The following is a 15,749-nucleotide window of genomic DNA, read 5'->3' as shown; positions in this document are numbered from 1 at the left end:
CCGAGCTTCAACAGGGGGATGATTCGCCATACTATGACTTCGTTTACCATCGAAATGACTTTGAAGCTGTTATATTAAGGTAAAATAACTGCATAGTGTGTCTTTAATGTGACTGTATATTACATTGTATAGCATTACTATACAGAATGATCTTCTTGTCTTCAATCTCACTTGAGCTTTTTGATTCTCATATACATTGTATTTCTGTTAGTTCTGCTCTGCACTGTCAGTTCTGCATCTGTGTTGATTGGCACATGTCAATCCTTGCAGCACCTAAGCTGTTTTTTTGCTGCCCTTTGAGCTGTGTTAGCTGAGTTGTGCATCTGGTTAACCACATGCCATGAGATTCGGAGGTCATGGGTTCGAATCCCATGTGCAGTGATATTTTGTCTTAACTTTTTTCTCACTTAAGTTTTGTGAATCTCATACTATACATTGTATTTCAGTTATTTGTGCTCTCTGTTGTAATTTCTGCACTTTTGGTAATTGCTGGATATCAATGTTTACAGCTCTAAATCTCTATTCTATAGCTTGGAAACACCAATTCAGTGGTTTAATTGTTTACTCAGTGGCGCATGCGGTAACTGCTGTGCTTTGGGAACCTGAGGTCATGGGTTCGAATCCCAGCTCTTACTTTCACTTATTGAGATTTCCTTTTGTGTTCACTTTAACACGTTCTTCTCGAACTGTCTGGTTTTCCACACGTGTTATATTTTTGCCATCTTTACTGTTGTTGCTCCGCACTGCAGTGGTTCTGCTCTGCATTTGCTTTGCTTCGGGTTCGGCCTCTGTATTGCGCGCTTTCTGCGCTTTGCACATTTGCTGCGTCGTGTGGTTTTTGCTGTGCTTTGGGTGCTCATTGCGCTGAAGGTGCTTGGCCCCGCAATTGCTGCTTGCAGCTATATTTACAAATTAATTTTGCCCAAAATTATTATATAGCCTCATAGTGTAATCCATAATTCTCTTGCCATGTCTAAGGCTCAGATTTCTTAAAAACTAGACTCCCGGGTTTTGAAACAGATTTGGATGTGTGCTGCATGTTGTACCTGCCTGCACTCCTTCACCTCTGCTCTCAGCATACGTTAGTCAGCTTGGACCGGACTGGTGGGCATCATTAAATGAATAGCATTCGTCTTTCCTCTGCCAGTCATTCTCCCAGGCCGCGGGACGTCTGCGGCATCTTTCATCCCTGGATCACGCCACCACCTCGACTCGGGCATTCACAACACAAAACACGTCAGAACCTCCCGCCAAAAAACAAGATGACCCTCGGCCCGGCCGTCCCTCAGGCTACTGTGCGCACAGATGCCAACCACTGGCAGCGGGAATCCCAGCACTTGCATTATGTCAATTATTGAAGGATGTTCTCATGATATATTTATGGTGTGCTGGTACGTGGTAAACACTCTGGCCTCTGTGTGTAAAGAGAAGAGAGTGATATTCCATTAAACCCCATTAAATAACCATGGCCTGATCAATTATTGATCCTTGACTAAGTTCATTAATGTGGCGCATGTAAAGCGTTTAAATCTCAAGTATATTAAGAGGATGTGAATGCAGACACTGCCTGACTGCTTGTAATTCATGTTTTGATCAGACGTTATCGAGAACGTATCTAAAAAGATTAGTTCATGCAAAAAATGACATTTCTGTGTCTTTCCAAAGAAATATTATATGAAGATATCATGTATCTCACACTATCTATTAGTCACATGAAATATGAACAATTTCTTTTGGATCTATTTGAAGCCTGAAAAAAAGAAAGTGACAAAAGTTTTGATGAATGTGAGAGTTTGATACTTTTTTACAGGCTTTTTATACAAGAATGATGAGGTGAACATGACATTATGGCATCTCGTTGCTCCAAAGATTAAACCAAAATTCATCAACAGCAGCCACGCGACCCAACCAAGGCTAAGCAGCGGTTAGCACGGTCTGAGGCCAGTGCCCGCTAATCGCCTCTTGTCCTATTGTGTCCAAGTGGACTTGAGTGTAATACATTATGAAAATGAGACTGCGCATGGCTACGTGTTCCTGGGGTCATTATGTGACCGTTTAGCTCTATTTAGGACTCTTCTGGCCGACCCTCAGGCCCTTGTCTTCTTCAGGCTAGCTGCTAATTAGCATGAGTAACCTCCGCTCCAGCCGCAAAATGGCTCTCGCCACTGTAATCGTATTCGTTTGATAGCTGAAGAGCCGCGGTGAAATGAAATTAGTGGGATTAATTAGGGGTTGACGCGCCGCCAAAGGTTTTCAATTTTGCGTTGTCACATCAATAACGGAGATCTTCTTCTTGACCACACAGGAATGGCCTGAAGGAGACCCATGCAGGGGAACTACTAACAATTATGACCAATTAGTCAGGCCCATCTTCAGCCAGGACAAGAGCCAATGCACAGCTGAAAAGCATCTTTTGGAGAATTTCTCTTTGAAATTTAAGCAAAAAATAACCTTTAATTATAGATTTGTTTTTATACTTGTAATCATTAAACAGGCTGCTACAAACAATCAAACATGCAGAATAAATTTAATGACTCTCTGCTTGACTTTAAAGATATTGCATATGAAGAGTTTGGTTCCAAAACGCAATAAATCCATTTTGACAAATTTCTGTAAAAACATGTTTTCTATAACAAGAAAGTGACAAGATGAAAACATCTATTTTCTGTTACAAACTTTCACATAGCCTTTTTAAGGTATAATAACAATAAAAATTTAAATCAATATGCAATAAATAATTTTTTTTTCAAAATGCTATAAATCTATTGAATCAAAATATAAATGTGCATTCATCTTTGCCATGTTATATTCATTTAATTGACTAGTGGTATACACTGATTAAAAAATAAACATTAATGGCATTAATCAAAACACTTACTTTGTCATATTAACACTTTGTCATTGTTGCGGTCATCCTTGGGACATCAAAGCTGACATTTTTTGACAGCGATCAGCTGTAAAATGTTTTGGTCCGGCTCGATTTTTGTTGACTTTGAGTGAAATAATGGAAAGTTTTACATGAGATCCTCTGGGGTCAATGTGTTAGCATGACAGAAGCTTGATGCCGCAACAGCCAGCATTTTTTCTTCACCTCTCACGTAAATTATTCGATTTTGATGGCTTACGTTTCTTCCCCGTCACAGAAAACCACCACAGGTTTATCAATGCCATCAAAATTACTATTTTGTTTTTGTTTGTTTGTTGATCACAAAGTACAAAGTAGATGAAAACTAGGGAAAACTAGGATTCCTTGTGTATTCAAAGTGCTGCCCTTACTGTTTACAATGCGTGGAATGGTGCGCTGTGATTGGTTGAGTGGATTTATTGCATTCTGCAGAGAAGGAGGACTGACGTTAATCGCTGTTTGGAAAAAAGTGAGAAAAGATGACAGAATAACACAGCGGATATCAGATTTTGTGTAAACTGAAGAATTTACTTTTTAATACTGACTTTTTATACTAATTTTGGCAGTAACAATAAAAAAAAAATGGCTTATCGCGTTTTGGAACCAAACTCTTCATATGGACCGTTTCAGCAGTAACAACATAAACAAGCGCCTGTCGCGGTCCGCACATAACTTCGGGTAAGCTCCGCTAAGAATAAATAACAACAAAGTTCTTTAAACGTAGTTTATTTATATAACAAGCAAAAAAACAACACATAGATTACCTAGGAAACCAAAACATTTGTTATTTTCGAGGAGGCATTTGTTCAAGAGATCAGTTTAGCAACTAGTCAGACCATTAAAAAAACTAAACGGAAGTAAAGTTCGGATCCAGACGTGTATCACGTGCGTCCGATGAAACCGTCTATATAACAAGATTGAGCACTGCTATAGAGGATGATGCTGAATATGGCTGTTCTGGCAACGTAAATCCTGCCTTCCAGTTAAAACAACCAATCATTAATCAAAAAATGCTGATGATTCTCTGGGGGAGGAGCTCTGTACAGAGGCACGACCACAAAAACAGTTTTTTTTATCACAATTTGAGCTTTAAAAAAAAGTTATGGCACAGTGGATGTCAGGTTTAATTGGTGGTCAGAAATATGTTGTTTAAAGGTGCAGTGTGTAATTTTTAGTAGGGTCTCTTGACATAAATGGAAAATATTATACAAAACTATATGATCAGGGGTGTATAAAGACCTTTCATAATGCACCATTATGTTTTTATTACCTTAGAATAAGATGTTTTTATCTACATATACAGAGGGTTCGCTTACATGGAAGTCGCCATTTTGTGCCGCCATGTTTCTACAGAAGCCCTTAAACGGACTAAGTCGTCTCCGACGATGACATGTTTGTCCGGTGGCGGCTAACGTAGCTCCTCTATGCGTTTCAAAAGCGAGAGGTGAGCAGTGGACCGAGCCGTTGGTTGCAATGCACAACCTCACCACTAGATGCTGCAAAAATGTACAGACTGCACCTTTAATTGTGCTTTTAGCACATGATTTTGAAAAAAAAAACACAATGGTCTTTCCCCATTCAAGTAGACTGTTGGATGACTGAAAAAACTGCCCAATGCAAACACGGTGCGACTTCCGTAAAACAGACTTTGCTTTAACTAGGGCAGGGACGATTAATCACGATTCATACTAATAATGATATCTGATATCGATTCTGAATCGCAAAGGCGATATTATGCACAGCTTTTCATGCACAATGGTTCTTTGATCAGTAGGAAGTCCTTTTCAGTATAAAATCACTGAGAGTTTCACAGTCATTTATAACATGAATTTGAAAAAGCAACACTTGTCAAACATTATCATTATGAATATTCTTTATTATCATGAAATTGCATGAAAAGGTTTGATGAACAGCAATATCAATATGCTAATAGGCATTTTGTGGAACTGCGTGTGTAAATGGTACAACTTCTCCGGCGCATATTGAGTTTCTGCACGAGAGCGCCCTCTGGCTTTTGGAAGTAACTGCATTTCACCGTAATTCATAAAAAAAACATAGCAAGCAGAATTGCACAATTTATCGTCCCAGCCCTTGCTTTAACATGGTTTCATAAGTTAATTTATTGCAGTTGACTATAGTTGATAATTTTCAGAATTCAGTCCCTTCAGAAAACGTGATTATGCGATCACATGATTTAACGCATAATCAGCCAAAGTTCGCATATTTATGCGGGGGACGCATTTTTTTCAGATATGCTGCACTTTCGCAGCATAAATTGCAGATTTCCGTGTGCAAAATATGCAGGGCGTCCATGATTTCATAATCTCTAGCAAAAATCACATATCTTAGCAGAAAGTTGAAAAATTTTGCATTTACTTCAGACAAGCGCAGCCATGTCACCTGTTGCAATGGGAACGTTATGAAGTGACGTGATTTTGTGACGTGAACATCATTGAAAAGCTGCAAAAGCTGAAAACTGTTTTTGCAAGTTCCCGCAATTTCATAGCATAAAATTGCATATTCAATCGCATTTTTTTTAAGAAAACGTGCCGCAATTTTGAGAATTTTTGCCCGCAACGATCACAAAAAAATAGTTTTTCTGGAAGATATGAGAATTCAATAATTATTATTGTATGCATTTCGACAGAAATGCATCTTTCATCCAAAGTGCATTACCTGGGATCAAACCTATTACCTTCTGCACAGCTATTTCAATGATCTGCCAATTGAGCATTGAGCACAGGGAACAAGAATCTAAGGCTACGTTCATACTGCAGTCTGAAACGACCCAATTCCGATTTTTTTGCCCCTATGCGACCTGTATCTGATCTTTTCATGACAGTCTGAACGACACAGATCCGATCTTTTCAAATGTGACCCAGGCCACTTGGGTATGTGGTCCTGAATCCGATACGTATCCGATCTTTTGAAATGCGACCTTCGTCTGAACGGCCAGGCCACATGGATCCGACCCGTACGTCACTGATACGCTACAAACGTCATAATTCTGCATTGAAGTAGGCAAGAACGATAAGATAAACAACCATGGGCGACACTGCTCCACATCATTAAATTTTGGCCGTATGGGTGCACACGTTATATGATTTCACATATAACAGCGTTCTCCAAATATATTAATATAGCATATTATTATAATGCTGCGAATAATATGTAAAGTAGCAGCTTTCAATAAATATTTTTAAAATGCGTTTATAAATCCAACAACCCCTGTGACCGGTCGACACGTCCATAAGAGGTTTCTATGTTTATAAACCATTGCCTCTTTGTTTCTACATTTAAAAGACAAAGCTGGCAATTCTGGCTATACTTTCGTTCTTTTAATAATTTCTTTATTTTATTTATAAATCACTCTGGGTTATTTGATTTATCTATTTGGCTTGTGTTTTGTTTCCGTGCACTTGAGGCATTTTGCACATTTGTTCTGCACTTTGTTACTTCTAACCTTATTTTATAAAAAAATTGTATTTATAGTAAACGTAAATTCTGATCTAATTTAAGTCTGTAAATTTTGGATTGCGTTTCGTTGTACTGTATCGATGTTGCGCTATTGCGTGCTGGCCATGCTTGCGCATGCAATTTAGCCGAACGTGCTAGGTGCTCTTCGTCTCATATTTAGGAGTTCATCAAACTAAACATTAAAAAACGGATGTTTTTCGACGGGTATAAGTTTTTAAAATGTATTTAAAACAAACTGGTTATTTTGTCAAAAGTTAAACTACAAAACAGGTAAGCCGTTTCTTTAAATTTCGGTGCTGAAACGGAAAATATCTGCACCAAACCTATATTTATGCCTGACACGACTGTCTTCGTGTGTTCACTTTCAAATGATAGCAAAGAGATTCCTGAAATAAATAATTTCATCAGGTCTTTCTGTATCTAAAGTGAATACAGAGATGATCAAAGTCAAAGCAAGCAGGTATTTCTATGCTAAATAATAACGCGTAGTGTCTATAAAATCATTAATTTCAGTGTTTTTCTTGTTATAAATTAACGTTTAATGAATTGTATGTATATAAAGCTTAGTTTTTATCATTTACAGTAACAAACACAAATTATTTTTCATTTCTCATTGTCGTTTTTTTTGTCATGACTGCTTTGACGCGCTAAATCTCCAAATTATATAAAAACACTGAATTGTAGCCGGAGTTTCCAAGGCAGGATCTCCTTTATTTTTTTTAGGTGTAGTTATCAAAATGTTTTTTGTGTGATGTTCTGTAGATCGTGGCTTTAAAATGATACGAGGAATAATTAAACAAATGTTACCTTACATTTTACATAAAAAAACAGAAGATTGTAATTGTGCTGGCTCCGTTGGGAAAATAACTTTAATATTGCAAAAAGAGCTCCACTGTTGACTACACCGTTGTTGACATCCATGTTTAACGTTAGCTTACAAGTGATGTCCTTGACCGTGGAGTACTCTTATGCGCATGCGGGTCACTTCTGGGTCATTTCACGTTCACACAGGAGATCACAAAAGGTCGCATTTTATTGGAAATGTGAACGGCCTTGCAAAAAAATCTAATTTTTTCAAAAAATCGGAATTGAGCATTAAGCCCTGCAGTATGAACGAAGCCTAATAAACAGTTGAAACTTATACAGTTCAGAAAGTTACCTTAATTGGGTAAGAGGGTCACCAGTGACCAGACGGCTTGCAGGCCTTGAGCGGGATTGAACGCTGGTGTACGTGTGCTCTGGTTAACACTTCAGCGCTAGCTGTCAGGAACAAGGTGCCGTTTTTCTCCAGAAGCTGACAGAGGCTGTCTGCGAAGAAAAGAGAAAAAGCCTGTTAGACTGACACACTGTTTATTCACAAATGACACAGCCAGCAACCGATCGGTGTCGCTGGGATTTTTTTAAGCTTTCCCCGCCTTGAATGAGTCTGTGATGTATCCTTTGTAGGGAAGAATAATTGAAGTTTGACTACAGCAGACGTCGGCGTGGAGGGAGGGAAGATACACGGATACCTGCGGCAAAAACTCCGTCTTAAGGGTGACATGCGGCTGGGTGATCGTTAAGAGGAAAATAGGGTTTAAAAAATGGTGGATTATCGTCTGTGTGACACGTCAGTGCGACAGAAAACACACACGTGTGAAAACACGCCGCTCATTTGTATTTGCGTTGCACCCTCAACTGTACATTACACAGGGAGCAAAGCCATAAATAAAACAAAGCAGAGAGCACTGCACTACCTCTGGCACGTGATTGGCTGGAGCGTGAAAGGGAAACAGAAAGGTTACGGCGACTCGCTCAGCCATTCGTCTTGTTTGTTAGATCTGTGCGGGTTGATTTTGCAAACAAGCGCTGAGGAATCTGGTGACATCAGCACTTAATCAAGCCGCGCCTCACCATTATAAATCAGTTGAACTTCTGACACCTGAACTTTATTCTGCACGCGATTTTAAAGGCCATGCGCCGCTGCCTCTGCTATTAGGGTGGTGCTGATCCATAGAGCTGCATTCAGGTCAGGACGCAGGCCGACCGAGTCGCACCGCATGCATCACCTGGGTAAAGTCATTGCCAGAGCAATAATAAGACAAACTGGGAACAGGGTGGAGATTGGTGCCTCATGTTTCTGGGTGGTGTGATAGCACATGCAGGAGAATCAGAGTTTAAATGAAACTGCATCTAGTGCAAGATAAAGTCTCACCTGCTATAAAACTGCAAAACAATGCTTTAAAGATAGGGATCGTTTACTCAAAAATGAAAATGTACTCACCCTCATGTTGTTACAAACCTGCATTAGTATTTGTGTTCTGCTGAACACAAAAGAAGAGATTTCGAGCAATGTTTGTAACTCTAGTAATTCTTTCTATAGAAGTCAATGGTGCTTCTGTTTCATGATTAATTACAAATATCTTTCTTTGTGTTCAGCAGAACAAAGACATTTATACAGGTTTGTAACAACGTGACTGTAAGCTATCCATTTTTGATGAACTATCCCTTTAAAAAATGACATATCATGAAAGTCTGAATTTTTCTATGTTTAAGTGCTATAATTGGGTCCTCAGTGCTTCTATAAACCTAGAAAATGTGAAAAATATCAAACCAGTAACTTAAATTTTGGTAAACCACTCTGCAAGCATGTGAAAATACAGGTCATTATAATTTGGCTCCCCTTGTGATGTCATAAGGGGATAATACAGCTCATTAATCTGCACTTTCCAACCACAGCACTGCCATTTAGTGCAGAGATCAGCTCATTTGCATGTTAAAGGACACACCCCAAAATAGCACATTTTGCTCACTCCTATAAATTGTCAATTTTAACATGTTATAATTAATTATCTTTATGGTATTTTGAGCAAAAACCTTCAATAAAAAATTCTGGTGAAATGTCCCCTTTAAAGATGCTGGCATGTGAAGCTAAAAACAATCTCTAAAGACTAAAACCAAACCCATTTTTGTGATTTACTACTGTTTTCTACATAAAATCATCATATTCTGTATATAATGTAAAGAACATTTTGTGAAAATATAATCTTGATATCTTAAATATTGACTGAGTGAGGTCATGTCAAAGATTAAAATCACTGTGAAATCAATAAGTGTGAAATCACTCTTTGATGCTCCAAATCTCATCATTAGGATTATGATTTTACAAACAGGGTCACATTCGCATTTCATTTCATCACATCTATTAATTAATTTATTATTTCATAAAGGCTATTTTTTGCAGGGTAGAATTTTTCTACTAAGACTTTTAACATTATTGTACCTTTAATACTTAAACAGCAATTCCATGCCAAATGTCGACCTTATTATGAAAAGTAAAGCTTTTACCCAAAGTTTTTAACCATACTGATATCTTAGATGTCAATTTTTGCTGGTTTTAAGTACTCATGCCAATTAAATACCATATGGTTCATTAACTGTGCTTGCAAAAAGCACACTTATTGTTTTTCATAAGTTTCTTCTTATTATTATTATTATTCCACCCTAATTTTTGGCCAGCTCCTGTGGCCGTTTGACACAGAGACCCTGTTCAAACTTTAACTTTAACGTTCGGGCAGTGCTTGAGGACATGACTTCACTGGAATCCACTGGATTGAACGGAAAAAAAAGATTCACAGGTCACAAATTTTGTCCGAACTTCACAAAACTTGACTTACATGATCCTTGGGCCAAGCGTCACAAAAGTTAAAAGGATTTTTTTTTTGAAAGCGTTTGCCTGTAACAGCCCAAACGAAATCTGCGGCGTAGCCGCCAAAACAGGAAGTCCTTCATATCTCAGGAATGCTTTTGCGTATTGAAACCAAACTTTGTACATGAACTTGACACTTCAAGTTGAGGATGCACAGCATAAAAAAACATTCTAAATTTTACGCCACCAAACAGGAAACCAAACTTTGTACATGAATTTGGGTCTCCAATGTGAGGATGCACAACATCAAAAGAAAAAAAGAATAATACAATTTTACACCGCCAAACAGGAAGTCGTTCATATGTCAGGAACGCTTTCACGTATTAAAACCAAACTTTGTACATGAACTTGGGACTCCAATGTAAGGATGCACAAGATAAAAAACTAAATTCGCAAGCACACTTTCGCAGTTCCTCCGGAAATTCATTTTCTAGTTTATTATAACATAACATGTTAAAATTAGGTTTTGGGTGTTTCATTTAAATGCCAATGAGCTGATCTCTGCACTAAATGGCAGAGCCATGGTTGGATAGTGCAGATTAAGGGGCGGTATTATCCCCTTATGACATCACAAGGTGAGCCAAATTTTAATGACCTATTTTTTCACATGCTTGCAGAGAATAACTCAGTTGGTAAACCACTGTTTTTTTTTCACATTTTCTAGGTTAATAGAAGCACTGGAGACCTGATTGTAGCACTTAAACATGGAAAAAGTCAGATTTTCGTAATATGTCCCCTTTAAAGCATTTTTAAGTAAGTGCAAATTTCAGAACGGTCACATTCATAACACTGTTTCTTCCTCATAAATGTGCACACAAAAAGGAAATTAAAATAAACATTAAAGGGGACAGAGAATGAAAAAACATTTTTACCTTGTCTTTGTTGAATAATGGTAGTCTACCCGCATTCACAAACATACAAAAAGTGCTAGACATGCTAAACATCCAAGTCTTATAGAAATTCCTCTTCTAGAAATGTCAGCCAGAAAACGTCCCAATCTGAAAAACTGATGCTTATGACATCACAGGCATCTCACTGCCCCTCCACTTTAAAATAATTGGCTAAATTTTTTGAGTGGCAGCAAAGTCAGCCAATCAGTAATGAGATTGCAAGTTAAACCAGTAGGGGGAGCCAAATAGGTGCAAAACCACTTGTTTAAAATCCCACACCCTCATAGAGCTATCTGAGAGAGGTTTTTAAGAAGCTTCTAAGGCATTACAGACCCAAACTAATTTGTTTTTGTCTACATGTCACATCACAGAACAAGGAAAAAATACCCCGTTCAATCATTCTATGTCACCTTTAAGGGGTGGTTTCCCGGACAGGGTTTAGGTCATCCAGGACTAGGCCTTATTAATATTAGGTCATTTAAGAAGTTTTACAAACATACCTTACAAAAACACTACAGGTGTGCATCTTAAAGCAACACCAAAGAGTTTTTTTAACCTTAAAATAACGTTTCCCAAAAAGTCGCTCATTCGCTTTGCAGCCCTCTATCGGCCAAAACCGCACTAAAGAAGTTTCCAACCATCGGGCCGCGGTCCTGTAATTCGAGTGAAAACTATAAAAACTTGCTTTACGGCAGACCTACAATCCAATCAGAGCCAGTTTTGCTGCAGTAGGCTAAATTATTTACGACAGTGGTAATGGACAATTCCGCTTCCAACCTGTAGGGGGAGCAAAGAGCAAAAACTCTTTAGTGTTGCTTTCAGACAAAACAATGTCAACAATGTTAAAATTTATCAGGACAATGTGTTTTTAAATTAAAACAGCTCAAACATGGATTTTAGACTGGGACTTAAGATGAGCCCTGTCCGGTAAACCGCCCCTTAATGTTCATCTCCATTTGTTGGGTTTTATTGCTTCTGGTTTTATTCAAAGAAGTCCTACAAAATATGTTGTCTCACTTGATTCCTTTTAGTATAGACTGATATTTTTCTGATGTTTGGACTCATCAGGGGTTTAAGAAAATATTAACAGATGGTTCAAAATATTGGAAATAAATGCATTTGCAAATAAAATTTACATATTAAGTTTTGACTGCAAATGTCACATCCATAATGCTGGAATTGCTCAGTAGTAACTTTGTAGTGAAAATAATCTTTACTTGGTCAATAACAAAAAAAGTGAATCCCAGGAATGTTATTCATGGATTTCTGTTCTTATCGTGTGTGTGTATACCTCAAACTCTCATGAGTCATCACATGTGACCTCTTTGTACATCAACGACATCTTTATTCTCTTCTCCTGGCGCTCGACGGCAGCGAGTGAGTCGCTTTGTAAAGAAACATCTCAGGCTCCTCTTGCCATTGTGTGTGGTTGACAATAGTGCAGGACCTCCCAGTTACACAGCTGCGGATTCAACACACACACACACGCACGCGCACACATGGAGACATACACATGGTGTGAGTACACATACATGTGTGTACATACAGACTAACACACGTACACGCGGACGCACGCATGCACACACATTTATTGTGTGCGGTGAAGCTTCATGTGGCCATGCTTGGGAAAAAAACTTCTCTAATGATTTAGCTGTCATTCAAGAGTGAGCAGAGACAGGGAGAGAGAGTGACCGGACCGGGTGATTTTCCAGAGAGGGTGTTCAGCAGTGTTCGCCCCGTTCAATGAGGAGCACCATTGTTCTCTGAACCCTCTTCACTGGGCCACTCTCAGGGTCTCTGGAAACCAGGCCATAGCAAACAAACAATACGGACCTCACTGCCTGAATGAGCCACGGCGGGCATGTTTATTGAGGCCAGACTTTCTTTCTTACTAATGCCTTCCCCTGGTGAATTTAGCATCAGACATGTAAAAAAATACAATAGGGAGGATTTTGTGTTTCATTCACTAACTAGGGAGTATTTTTAGTGACACAGTCTCCTTCCAAGGCGTCCAGGTGTATCTTTTCACTTTTAAGAGACACTTCTGATTGTAAACAAAAGCGTGACTTTTTTAAGGCTCTTTTTTTCTGCTAAGCAATCAAAACATGCTTTAGGATTCATGTTTGGGTATTTACCCCTTTCGGTACTATCTAGCCATACACAGTTGACAATTAGTGGCGCTTGCTAAGAGTTACGGGTTTGTGAGTATTAAACTCGTCCCTCAGTGAATGACGAATAACACTTCACGTCTTTTTTTAAGCAATCAGATGGGTTTTATTTTATTTTGCAGATGGTAAAATGCCAGAATAATCCTATAATTACACTAAAAAAAGAAACTGAGCGTCCACCTAAATGTCCATGTTTAAATGTCAAGACTTTATATCATAAGTAACGTCTTTCTCTTTCAGTCTAAATCTATATGACTCAATTCAAATGTATTTCTATAGAAAGCAAAGTCACAGTGAATATTAGGGTTCCCACACCTTAGTTAACTTTAAATTCAAGGACCTTTCAAGGACTTTCCAGGTGCAACACCCTCAAATTCAAGGACTAAATGTAGAAGTGAGAGCAAGATTACATCCTGTTACCTTTTAAGATACATTGTTACAATTCCCTTTTAAGGGAACTCACGCTGCGTCACTGCGGTGACACTTTGGGACGCCTCCAGGGATAAGTGCGTCTAAATGTGTATATCAAATTCAACCAATGGTGAGGCTTAACGACAAAGACAGGGTGATGGGGGAGCCAGGAAGTATATCGCTATCTGAAATATTGCCAAAGACGGCGTTACAGGGAGGCAGGAAGTATGGCAAGGAGACGCAGCGTCTTGTTCCCTTCACAGCGAACAACAGTTACATACGTAACCCGAGACGTTTTCATATCGTTTTCAAACACAACTATGCAAAAAAGAAATTAAGATATAAATCAACATTCGCATACAGAAGATATAAGCATTAAAAGCGAACAGGTAAGCACGGGTGCTTAAAAAGTCTAGAATTTTATGATATTATCTGACACTACGCAGGGAATAATATGGATTTTTTTCCAGAAAACTTCTTGCATAAAATAGATTTAAGCACTCTATGAATGTATATTTAAAAAAAACTTTCAGGCCTTGAATTTTTTCCCCAAATTCAAAAACTTTCAAGGATTTCAAGGACCCGTGGGAACCCTGAAATATATTTGATAACAGACAGTAACTTATGTAAAACAGTATACAAATAAGGAATTAATAGCAGGAAAATTATAAAATATAAAGAAAGCATTTTCACATCACAACAAGCACAAGTTTAACATTTAAATACAAAGTATGAGCAAAAGTAATATTAAATGCGTACCTTAGGAAACTCTACACAGTTACTGCATCTTCCTTGATTTATCTTCCTGTCAATCTTAGGTAAATCCAAATTTATTATGATTATTATTTTAAACATGCAAACTATCTCTAAACCCATCTGAACACGGTAATGTCTCATCATACGGACACATATCTGTCTGTATTTTTTGGCCTCAACATGTTCAAGTCTTCAGGAACTGATCTGTGTTCAAATTCAACAAGACACAAATTTCTTGCCACCTGAACATTGAACACAGCTTGTGGAAAAAAAACATCCCATTATAGTTGGGAAACCGTTTCCCCTTACAAATAATAAAAATCAGGATTACTTTAAATAACTAAACTTAACTCAAAGAAATATAAAACATGTGAACCCCCAATGAGTAATGTTTCAGAATATATTAGCCCTGTTTTTATAGCCCAGTAATCCCAATATCAAGCTATTACCTAAAAAAAACAATCTTGCAATAAGCCAGCAATATACAGTATTGCAAAAAAGCTGAACACCTGAAAAAAAAAAACTTACTTGACTTTTAGTTGCACAGATATGAATTATGAAAGCATTTATGGGCAGCGCACACACAGGGCATGTTTATACTGCATTTCTCGCTGACAGGAAGGAAAACGAGAGCCATTTTGAGCGGCTTAGAAGCACAAATGTTTTATTACGCCGCACTGGCAGCGCAGGATCTTTCGCCCGCTGTAAACGGCTCCCCACGGGGCGCTGCGCTCCGGCAAACCGCTGCATTCTTAATTTTTGATACATAATTCTTTTGGAAAAGCATTTTAGCCGTTTTTCTAGAGAGGCACTGTTTTAATAGTGATAAATTATTCTCATAAAGGAGAGCTTTCTTTTTTCCACCTTGAAATGCAGCTGAAGGCGAGCGCTGCTCTGGTGGCGAGCAGTAAACAGCTCTGTGAGATGTAATGAGACATAATGATCTCAGAAGACACACATTGGCTCAGGAACAGCTTGCACTGACTATTATTATTATATATTGCAAAGTTTAGCCGTGATGTGCATCCTCGCCTGCGTTTGCTTGGACTTCAGCCCTTATTTCATCAAAACAATGAGATTGAATTCATATCGCAAGCCTAGGTGACAATCTCTGTTTAAATATGTTAATTGTTATGTGAGATTGATAATGCGATCTTTAATATTTGGCCCATATAAAAACGGGTTGACCACATGTGTTATCAAAACATAATTTTTTATTTATAACATTTACTGTTATCAATGTACAAAACATTTGTGACATAACCAGAGGCGTAAAGTACTTTACTCAAGTAAATTTATTTTTTATTTATTTAAGTAATTTAGTGTTTTTCTTTGGCTTTTATTTCACTACATTCTAATGCATAATACTTTACTTAATAAAACAAGTTGTTTTTACCTTTAATATTTAAATATATTACTTTCTCAGGTATACTTTTATATAAACTTTTAGTTTT

The 15,749-nt window shown here is 38.0% G+C and overlaps 1 long non-coding RNA gene across 1 annotated transcript; it reads right to left on the bottom strand.

Annotated features, from left to right (window-relative positions):
* Positions 1-1,056: 1,056 nt before the first annotated feature.
* Positions 1,057-12,373, bottom strand: LOC135729978 (uncharacterized). The gene is made up of 3 exons (XR_010525823.2): positions 12,252-12,373; positions 7,542-7,690; positions 1,057-1,414 (listed from the first exon to the last, which is right to left on the bottom strand). It is a non-coding gene; the product is annotated as an uncharacterized lncRNA (long non-coding RNA).
* Between the last annotated feature and the right edge of the window lie 3,376 nt (positions 12,374-15,749).

This window comes from Paramisgurnus dabryanus, chromosome 11 (genome assembly GCF_030506205.2).
Source record: "Paramisgurnus dabryanus chromosome 11, PD_genome_1.1, whole genome shotgun sequence".
NCBI lineage: Eukaryota > Metazoa > Chordata > Actinopteri > Cypriniformes > Cobitidae > Paramisgurnus > Paramisgurnus dabryanus.
The sequence above is the reverse complement of the archived record's forward strand: the minus strand, read 5'-3'. Positions and strand labels throughout refer to the sequence as shown.